Source organism: Eumetopias jubatus, unplaced genomic scaffold, assembly GCF_037043125.1.
Source record: "Eumetopias jubatus isolate StellerSeaLion01/CBP00866 unplaced genomic scaffold, mEumJub1_p1.0 scaffold_51, whole genome shotgun sequence".
Taxonomy (NCBI): domain Eukaryota; kingdom Metazoa; phylum Chordata; class Mammalia; order Carnivora; family Otariidae; genus Eumetopias; species Eumetopias jubatus.
The window spans coordinates 76,672-87,274 of NW_028274857.1; the positions used below are offsets into that span (position 1 = coordinate 76,672).

At 37.1% G+C, this 10,603-nt stretch overlaps 1 long non-coding RNA gene across 1 annotated transcript in view; it reads left to right on the forward strand.

The window, feature by feature from the left end:
• The window catches only part of LOC148161860 (uncharacterized), a 28,737-nt gene extending 18,374 nt beyond the window's left edge, over positions 1-10,363 (forward strand). The window contains exon 3 of the long non-coding RNA XR_015767326.1: positions 9,741-10,363. This is a non-coding gene — a long non-coding RNA (uncharacterized LOC148161860). The remainder of the gene's footprint in view (positions 1-9,740) is intronic.
• The last annotated feature ends 240 nt before the right edge of the window (positions 10,364-10,603 follow it).

Sequence of the window (10,603 nt, forward strand, 5' to 3'; positions counted from 1 at the left end):
CCTCATATCAGTGAGGTCATATGATACATGTATAACTCTGATTGACTTATTTCACTCAGCATAACACCCTCCAGTTCCATCCACGTCATTGCAAATGGCAAGATCTCATTCCTTTTGATGGCTGCATAATATTCCATTGTGTATATATACCACCTCTTCTTTATCCATTCATCTGTCGATGGACATCTTGGCTCCTTCCATAGTTTGGCTATTGTGGACATTGCTGCTATAAACATTGGGGTGCACGTACCCCTTTGGGTCCCTACATTTGTATCTTTGTGGTAAATACCCAGTAGTGCAATTGCTGGATCGTATGGTAGCTCTATTTTCAACTGTTTGAAGAACCTCCATACTGTTTTCCAGAGTAGTTGCACCAGCTTGCATTCCCACCAATGGTGTAGGAGGGTTCCCCTTTCTCCACATCCCCGCCAACATCTGCTGTTTCCTGACTTGTTAATTTTAGCCATTCTGACTGGTGTGAAGTGGTATCTCATTGAGGTTTTGATTTGGATTTCCCTGATGCCGAGCGATGTCCAGCACTTTTTCATGTGTCTATTGGCCATTTGGATGTCTTCTTTGGAAAAATGTCTGTTCATGTCTTCTGCCCATTTCTTGATTGGATTATTTGTTCTTGGGGTGTTGAGTTTGATAAGTTCTTTATAGATTTTGGATACTAGCCCTTTATCTGATATGTCATTTGCAAATATTTTCTCCCATTCCGTCGGTTGTCTTTTGGTTTTGTTGACTGTTTCTTTTGCTGTGCAAAAGCTTTTTATCATGATGAAATCCCAATAGTTCATTTTTGCCCTTGCTTCCCTTGACTTTGGCGATGTTTCTAGGAAGAAGTTACTGCGGCTGAGGTCGAAGAGGTTGCCACTTGTGTTCTCCTTTAGGATTTTGATGGACTCCTGTCTCACGTTTAGTTCTTTCAACCATTTGGAGTCTATTTTTGTGTGTGGTGTAAGGAAATGGTCCAGTTTCATTTTTTTGCATGTGGCTGTCCAATTTTCCCAACACCATTTGTTGAAGAGACTGTCTTTTTGCCATTGGACATTCTTTCCTGCTTTGTCAAAGATGAGTTGACCATAGAGTGGAGGGTCCATTTCTGGGCTCTCGATTCTGTTCCATTGATCTATGGGTCTGTTTTTGTGCCAGTACCATACTGCCATGATGATGACAGCTTTGTAATAGAGCTGGAAGTCCAGAATTGTGATGCCGCCAGCTTTGCTTTTCTTTTTCAAGATTCCTCTGGCTATTCGGGGTCTCTTCTGGTTCCATACAAATTTTAGGATTATTTGTTCCATTTCTTTGAAAAAAGTGGACGGTATTTTGATGGGGATTGCATTGAATGTGTAGATTGCTCTAGGTAGCATTGACATCTTCACAATGTTTGTTTTTCCAATCCATGAGCATGGAAGGTTTTTCCATTTCTTTGTGTCTTCTTCAATTTCTTTTATGAGTGTTTTATAGTTTTCTGAGTACAGATCCTTTGCCTCTTTATTTAAATTTATTCCTAGGTATCTTATGGTTTTGGGTGCAATTGTAAATGGGATCGACTCCTTGATTTGTCTCTCTTCTGTCTTGTTGTTGGTGTATAGGAATGCCACTGATTTCTGTGCATTGATTTTATATCCTGTTACTTTACTGAATTCCTGTATGAGTTCTAGCAGTTTTAGGGTGGAGTCTTTCGGGTTTTCCACATACAGTATCATATCATCTGCAAAGAGTGAGAGTTTGACTTCCTCTTTACCAATTTGGATCCCTTTGATTTCTTTTTGTTTTCTGATTGCTGTGGCTAGGACTTCTAATACTCTGTTGAATAGCAGTGGTGATGGTGGACATCCCTGCCACGTTCCTGACCTTAGGGGAAAAGCTCTGAGCTTTTCCCCATTGAGAATGATATTCGCCATAGGTTTTTCATAGATGGCTTTTATGATATTGAGGTATGTACCCTCTATCCCTATACTCTGAAGAGTTTTGATCAAGAAAGGATGCTGTACTTTGTCAAATGCTTTTTTGCATCTATTGAGAGGATCATAAGATTCTTGTTCTTTCTTTTGTTAATGTATTGTATCACGTTGATTGATTTGCAGATGTTGAACCAACCTTGCAGCTCAGGGATAAATCCCACTTGGTCATGGTGAATAATCCTTTTAATGTACTGTTGGATCCTATTGGCTACTATTGTGGTGAGAATTTTTGCATCCGTGTTCATCAAGGATATTGGTCTGTAATTCTCCTTTTTGATGGGGTCTTTGGTTTGGGAATCAAGGTAATGGCGGCCTCATAAAACGAGTTTGGAAGTTTTCTTTCCATTTCTATTTTTTTGGAACAGTTTCAGGAGAATAGGTATTAATTCTTCTTGAAATGTTTGGTAGAATTCCCCTGGGAAGCCATCTGGCCCTGGGCTGTTGTTTGTTGGGAGATTTTTGATGACTGCTTCAATTTCCTTAGTGGTTAGAGGTCTGTTCAGGTTTTCTATTTCTTCCTGGTTCAATTTTGGTAGTTGATACATCTCTAGGAATGCACCCATTTCTTCCAGGTTATCTAATTTGCTGGCATAGAGTTGCTCATAATATGTTCTTAAAATTGTTTGTATTTCTTTGGTGTTAGTTGTGATCTCTCATTTTTCATTCATGATTTTGTTGATTTGGGTTATTTCTCTTTTCTTTTTGATAAGTCTGGCCAGGGGTTTATCAATCTTGTTAATTCTTTCAAAGAACCAGCTCCTAGTTTCGTTGATCTGTTCTACTGTTCTTTTGGTTTCTATTTCATTGATTTCTGCTCTGATCTTTATTATTTCTCTTCTCCTGCTGGGTTTAGACTTTCTTTGCTGTTTTTTCTCTAGCTCCTTTAGGTGTAGGGTTAGGTTGTGTATTTGAGACCTTTCTTGTTTCTTGAGAAAGGCTTGTATTGGTATATACTTTCCTCTTAGAACTGCCTTTGCTGTATCCCAACGATTTTGAACAGTTGTGTTTTAATTTTCATTGGTTTCCATGAATTTTTTAAATTCTTCTTTAATTTCCTGGTTGACCCATTCATTCTTTAGTAGGATGCTCTTTAGCCTCCATGTATGTATTTGAGTTCTTTCCGACTTTCCTCTTGTGATTGATTTCTAGTTTCAAAGCATTGTGGTCTGAAAATATTCAGGGAATGATCCCAATCTTTTGGTACAGGTTGAGACCTGATTTGTGACCTAGGATGTGACTATTCTGGAGAATGTTCCATGGGCACTAGAGAAGAATGTGTATTCCCTTGCTTTGGGATGGAATGTTCTGAATATGTCTGTGAAGTCCATTTGGTCCAGTGTGTCATTTAAAGTCTTTATTTCCTTGTTGATCTTTTGCTTAGATGATCTGTCCTTTTCAGTCAGGGGGGTGTTAAAGTCCCCCACTATTATTGTATTGTTGTCAATATGTTTCTTCGCTTTTGTTATTAATTGCCTTATATAATTGGCTGTTCCAATGTTAGGGGCATAGATATTTACAATTCTTAGATCTTCTTATGGATTTACCCTTTAAGTAGGATATAGTGTCCTTCTTCAACTCTTATTACAGTCTTTGGTTTAAAATCTAATTTGTCTGATATAAGGATTGCCACCCCAGCTTTCTTTTGGTGTCCATTAGCATGGTAAATGGTTTTCCACCCCCTCACTTTCAATGTGGGGGTGTCTTTGGGTCTAAAATGAGTCTCTTGCACACAGCATATTGACGGGGCTTTTTTCTTAATCCAATCTGATAGCCTGTGTCTTTTAATTGGGGCATTGAGCCCATTTATAGTCAGCATAACTATTGAAAGATATGAATTTAGTGCCATTGTATTGTCTGTAAGGTGACTGTTACTGTATATTATCTGTGTTTCTTTCTGGTCCATGCTGTTTTTAGGCTCTCTCTTTGCTTAGAGGGCCCCTTTCAATATTTCTTGTAGGCTGGTTTTGTGTTTGCAAGTTCCTTTAGTTTTTGTTTGTCCTGGAAGCTTTTTATCTGTCCTTCTATTTTCAATGACAGCCTAGCTGGATATAGTATTCTTGGCTGCATATTTTTCTCGTTTAGTGCTCTGAAGATATCATGCCAGTCCTTTCTGGCCTGCCAGGTCTCTGTGGATAGGTCTGTTGCCAATCTAATGTTTCTACAATTGTAGGTTACAGATCTCTTGTCCCGAGCTACTTTCAGGATTTTCTCTTTGTCTCTGACAAAAAGTTAGTTTTACTATTAGATGTCGGGGTGTTGACCTATTTTTTTTTATTTTGAGAGGGGTTCCCTGTGCCTCCTGGATTTTGATGCCTGTTTCCTTCCCCATATTAGGGAAGTTCTCTGCTGTAATTTGCTCCAATATACCTTCTGCCCCTCTCTCTCTTTCTTCTCTCTCTGGGATCCCAATTATTCTAATGTTGTTTCGTCTTATCGTATCACTTATCTCTCGAATTCTGCCCTCGTGATCCTGTAGTTGTTTCTCTCTCTTTTTTCTCAACCTCTTTATTTTTCATCATTTGGTCTTCTATATCACTGATTCTCTCTTCTGCCTCATTTATCCTAGCCGTTAGTACCCCCATTTTTGATTGCACCTCATTAATAGCCTTTTTGATTTCGACTTGGTTAGATTTTAGTTCTTTTATTTCTCCAGAAAGGGTTTCTCTAATAACTTCCACGCTTTTTTCAAGCCCAGCTAGTGTCTTTAGAGTCATGATTCTGAACTCTAGGTCCGACATCGTACTAATGTCCATATTGAGTAGATCCCCGGGAGACGGTACTACCTCTTGTTCTTTTTGCTGAGGTGATTTTTTTCGTCTTGTCATTTTGTCCAGAGGATAACAGATGAATGAGAGAACAAAACGCTAACAGGTTAACAACATCCCCAGCACATATACTCTATACAAATCAGAAAAGACCTGAAACCAGGGGAAAAGAAAGGGAAAGAAAGAAAAAAGAAAGAGGGAAAAAAAGAGAAAGAAAAAGATAAAAACAAACAAAAACAGAACAAAACCAAAAAAACAGAACATGATCAAATATGATCAGGCTAGTGCATAGATTAGTGCCACACACTAGATTTTGGGCGTATTTTGGTCTGTTAGAAGAAAGTGCCTCCTAAAATTTTAAGGGAAGAAAGACTTATATATGTACAAAATAAGGGTTGATACAATAAAGGGATGGAAGATGACTGTAAAGATGAAAATTATAAAAGATTTTATAAAAGGATTTGATAAGATAAGAAGTCGTTTGAAAAAAGAAAGAAGAAGATTTAAAAAAAAAGAAAAAAAAAGGGAGAGAATGTGATTAGGCAGGAGACTAGAACAAAGCCATACACTAGTGATTTAGGGTATATTTTGATCTGTTAGAAGAAACTGTATCTCAAAATTTTAAAGAGAGAACAACTTATGTACATATGCCAAAAATAAGGGTAACTACTATGAAGGGATAAAATATGACTCTAAAAATGAAAAATAAAAAATGTTTTTTTAAAAAAGGGATTGATAAGATGTTGGTTGAAAAAGGGAAAAAGAAAAATTCAAAAAAAGAAACAGTTAAAAAATTAACTTTGAAAAACTAATGAATCATGGTAAAAAAAAGCCATGAATTCTATGTGCAGTAGTCCCCTAGTGCTGGAGTTCCCCCGTTCTCCTTGATCGGTAGTCTTGGCTTGCTGGCTGCTCGTGCTGATCTTCTGGGGGAGGGACCTGTTGCCATGGTTCCCAAATGTCTTTTCTGGAGGCGGAATTGCCTCCTCCTTGTCGGTCCGGGCTAAGCAATCTCCTTGGGTTTGCTCTCAGGAGATTTTGTTCTCTGCAAGCTCTCGGTAGAGCTTTGGAGGATGAGAGTGGAAATGGTGGCCTCCCAATCTCTGCCCAGAGGAGCCAAAAACTCAGGGCCCCACTCCCCCAGTGCGCCCCAGAGAAAAGCAGTCATTCCCGTCTCCCCAGTCTCTGGCCGCACTCCGTGCTCACCCGGCCTGTGACCAAGTGTTTCTATCTCTGGCATCTGACCCCATGTGGAGTCTCCAAACCCAGCAGATCCCTGCGGTGCGCTCCCGTGCCGCTCCTCGCAAGGGAGGAAGGGGAGTCTCCCCAGCTCTGCTGCTTGTTGGGTCCCTGCTGGAGGAGCAGTGGCCTGAATGGGCCGCGGATCAGTTTATGGCAACCCTGAGCTGAGAGCCCACGCCTCAGCTCTGTCTCTGCAGCTGGCTTCCCCGCTCTGATACCTGGGAACTCTGCCACACTCAGGTACCCCTGGTCTTTCTGTGACCCTGAGGGTCCTGAGACCACACTGTCCCGCGAGGGTTCCACCCCCAGCTTAGCCACTGGAGAGATGTCCCTCAGCGGAGCCAACTTCTAAAAGTTCTGATTTTGTGCTCCACTGCTCTATCACTTGCCAGACACGGCTGACGGAGGCCCCTCACCCTCCGTCTATCCTCCTGAATATCGCCTCGGATTCACTTCTCCGCACGTCCTACCTTCCAGTAAGTGGTTGCTTTTCTGTTCAGAGAGTTGTTGCTATTCTTCTCTTCGATCTCCTGTTGAGTTCGTAGGTGTTCAGAATGGTTTGATTCCTATTCAGCTGAATTCCTGAGACCGGACGAAATCCAGGTCTCCTACTCCTCCGCCATCTTGCTCCGGGGCTCTTAAGGTCAAAATGTATTTTAACGCTCTTCTAAATAATTATTCTCTGGATGCCAAGTGTTTTGTTTCATTTTGAATTATTATATCTTAGTATGCCCCTCCCCTGTTTTGAATTCTTCTAATATTTTTCCATTGTTTTCAAAGTAAAATCTAAATTTTGTAGTATTAATAAGCCCTTTATCATCTGGAACATTTTTCCATATCTGAACTTTCCATACTTTCCTATTATATTATATTCTCCTATATATTATATTATATATATATTATATTATATTCATACTCTCCTATATATTCTCCATCAGCCTCAAAAGCTGCTCGTATTTCCCCCCAATAGCCTTTCCCACAACACTGGATCTTTGCAAATCTAGACTTTCTGACTGATTTGTACCTCACCTAATATACTCATCCTCAACAGACTGACAATAGGATGGTGCTTTTATTTTTGCATTCCCAGCCATCAATAATTCTGGGTGCACCTTAGGTCCACAACAAATTTTTAAGTAATTATTGTTTGAATGAATAAAGATTGCCCACAAAGGCAAATGATAAAATTACAAATTGCACTAATCTAAATGCCTAAAACAAGTGATATATACTGATGTTTTTTCACTTATCAAAAGGCAGTTTTTCAATAGTATTTAGGTCATTTTCTCATAACTCCATTTACATAATACAGAACTATGAATATATCACATCTATGTGAATGTTAATATTGCCTGAGAATATTGATAGCACAGCTCTGACTCTTCATATGTCTTTTCAATTCTTTTTTTTAAAGATTTTATTTATTTATTTGAGATAGAAAGCATGAGAGAGAGAGAGAGCACAAGCGGGGGGAAGAGTAGAGGGAGAAGCAGACTCCCCGCCGAGCAGGGACCCTCAACTTAGGACTTGATCCCAGGTCTCTGGGGTCATGATCCAAGCCGAAGGCAGACGCTTAACCAAATGAGGCACCCAGGCTCCTAAGTCTTTTCAATTCTTATAAAATTATCTAAAGTATCTGACTAGAGATTTTGTTTATTTATTAATAAGTCCATAAGAAGATTTGACGTTTAAAAAGTAAGCATGTAGGTGGCACCAGTGTGGCTCAGTTGTTTAAACAGCCAACTCTTGATTTTAGCTCAGGTCATGATCTCAGGGTCCTGGGATTAAGCCCCACAACGGGCTCGGCACTCAGCAGGGATTCTCTCTCTCTCCCTCTGCCCCTCCCCCCACTTATGCTCACTCTCTCCCTTTTTCTCTCTAAAATAAACAAATAAATCTTTTTTTTTTTTTTTAAAGGAAGCATGTTATAGATTAAGAAGAAAAAAAAGCTAAGTGGAAAATGGTAGCCTACAATAGTGGTCACAATTGATGGTTGTGGGCAAAATTCATGCTTTTGTGCTCTGGCTACTAGCTTTGTATAGATGAATATTCTTAAGTTTAAAGTTCCCAATTAAGGAGTTTTCCATTTTATAGTAAGGTCAAGATACAAAATAATCACGTTATCTGCTCTGAATACTTCTGGTAGCTGACTTAGTGTTATATGTGAATTATCTGAGCGGTTAGCCTTTTAAACAAATAAGTACACTATATTAATATATATAATGTAAAGTATTCATGGTATATTGTTCTGTACCTCAGAATCTGGGAAAGTAATAGATATTGTTCATGAAATGAAGAAGATTTCCTACACACTAAAGAAGATCATATTCTTTAATATTTTTCTAGTGTTTATCTATCCTGATGCTTTTTAGGTGATTTCTGTCTTGTTTTGTTTTAAATTTCTGACATAGCTGAATACATTAAAAAAAGGAGTGCAGAAAAACATTAACAAGAAAATATAATTTTCTTTTAAAATCAGACTAAAATTATGTAGGTTATATATTTTTTATTAAAATTTATTTTATTGAGTTAAAATACACAAAATGTAAAATTAACTATCTTAATTATTTTTATGTATACATATCATGAAGTACATTAAGCTCATTAAGTACATTTTACGTGTAATAAGCACATTAGAGACAGTGTGAAATTACGTAAGTTATATATTAACCCACTTAGTTTTCACTGTTGCTGTGAATATTATTCTTTTTTTTCTTGATTTAGTTTAAATTACTCATTTTTCCATTAAAAGTTTGTGTTAAAACTATTACCTAGGGGACAGTAAATTTCACACACCTGACTGTGGTTAGCTCCTTTGCTACTTGAATAGAAAATCCACTTATTTTGTTGCCTTTTTAAAATCCCCCCGTTTTTTGCATTTTTAGTGCTAGTTAGCTTAAATGCATAAACAAATAATAACATTTTGCATTTATAATATTTTGTGCCCTTTTGACAACTTTTGTGAGGTACTTGAACCTTTGGATAGAAAGGAGGTTTGGGATACTTAGTGAATCTCATTAACTCATGTAGTCTTCTCCTCCAGATCATTTGGATTTGTACAAAGCTGGTTATAAATGCAGAACATTAGTTTGCCTTTCTAATTAAACTAAAACATAGAGCTATTTTTGAACAAATTTTCCCTGTGTATTAAATTTTTCTTTAGTAATTTTGCAATACTAAAAGTCAAGAGAAAAGAAGAAAAATATAGTCTCTTTCTCCACTGCATTTTATCTAACAAAGAAGAAATAATGGCATCCCAAGTAGAAAGGAAGCCATATGTTGGGAAAAATATGAGAAACTGAATTGTCAAATTCTCTAAAGTTCTTCAGCAAAATTGATCATCATCCATGGTCTGAAATAGAATATAGCACAAGAAACATTCAGGAGAAAAGTATTTTCCACACTGTTTTCTGTTTTATTGGTGGCACAGTGCCTTATAGGGATTGTTTGTGCTCATTTTAAGCATAAAATTCACTGTTCTAAGAGCAGGACCATTCCACTTTAACTGATTGTATTTTGGATATGATAAGTTGCCAAGGGTTGTGTTCAATATGAGGATAGATGAAAAGGGTAAATTTTCCTTTGTGAAGATTGGATTATATTTGTTCATTCATTAATTCATTTATTTACTTATTTAGTCTTGAATGTAACAAATATTTTTAGCTTTTACTCTATGACAAGATTTTTTTAGGTACTGAGCATTAAAAGGTAAATAAAATATATTTTTTTATAAAGGTAAATAAAATATTATCTTTTCCTCAAGGAGATCAAATATTCCAATCCCAAGTGTCAAGTGAAAAAATTACCACAGTTCCAGTTATCCATAAAGAACAACTCATTTTTATTCCCACAACTTGTCTAATCAGCACTCAAGTCTTAAAGCTGTCAAGCAAAATTAATTTCAGTGAACTGAAAGGAGCACAGACCCAAAAATCCTGCCTGAATATAAAGAACCCCTGTGTTTTGCTACTCCACTCTTGAGAAATGCTTTGTTATTGTTGGACAATGCATCCAACTCATAGAAAACAAATGTCTTTGCCAACATGAAACTATACTGGACTATCCATTAATTCCCAATTTGGTGCATTAATAAAATTAATACAAAGAGGATAGAGGTGAGTAGAGAGCTGGGTTTTCATTTCTGGTCACTAATTTTTTGAATGCTCTATTTTTATCAAGGACTCTTTATAAATTATATAACTATTTTGAACTTGTGACTTAAGTTGCAACCATGATAGCCAGTGCAGAGGTTTTATGTTGAGTATGTAAAGAACAATGACATTGTTAGTACTGTAGATTTTTATTTCCTGGATATAATGCATAATATTTAAACATTTAACTGAATTTAGTTTTAAATGTTTAGGTTCTCAAAAGAAATTTCCCATCACTGCCAAGTGTAATTTATTTCCTTCTCTCTTTTTTTGTTATTTTTCTTGAAATGTTGTTTGTTTGATTAAAATAATTAAGTTGTCTATTTGTGGTTGCATTCTAAAATTGTATAAAATATTTCTATTAAAAGAGTTGTTTTCCCTTGTGAAAATGATGTCAATTCCTAATTATTGACTACAAAGAAAAGAGTAATGATACTTAAAAACTGCTGCTGGGTTGCCTGGGTGGCTCAGTCAT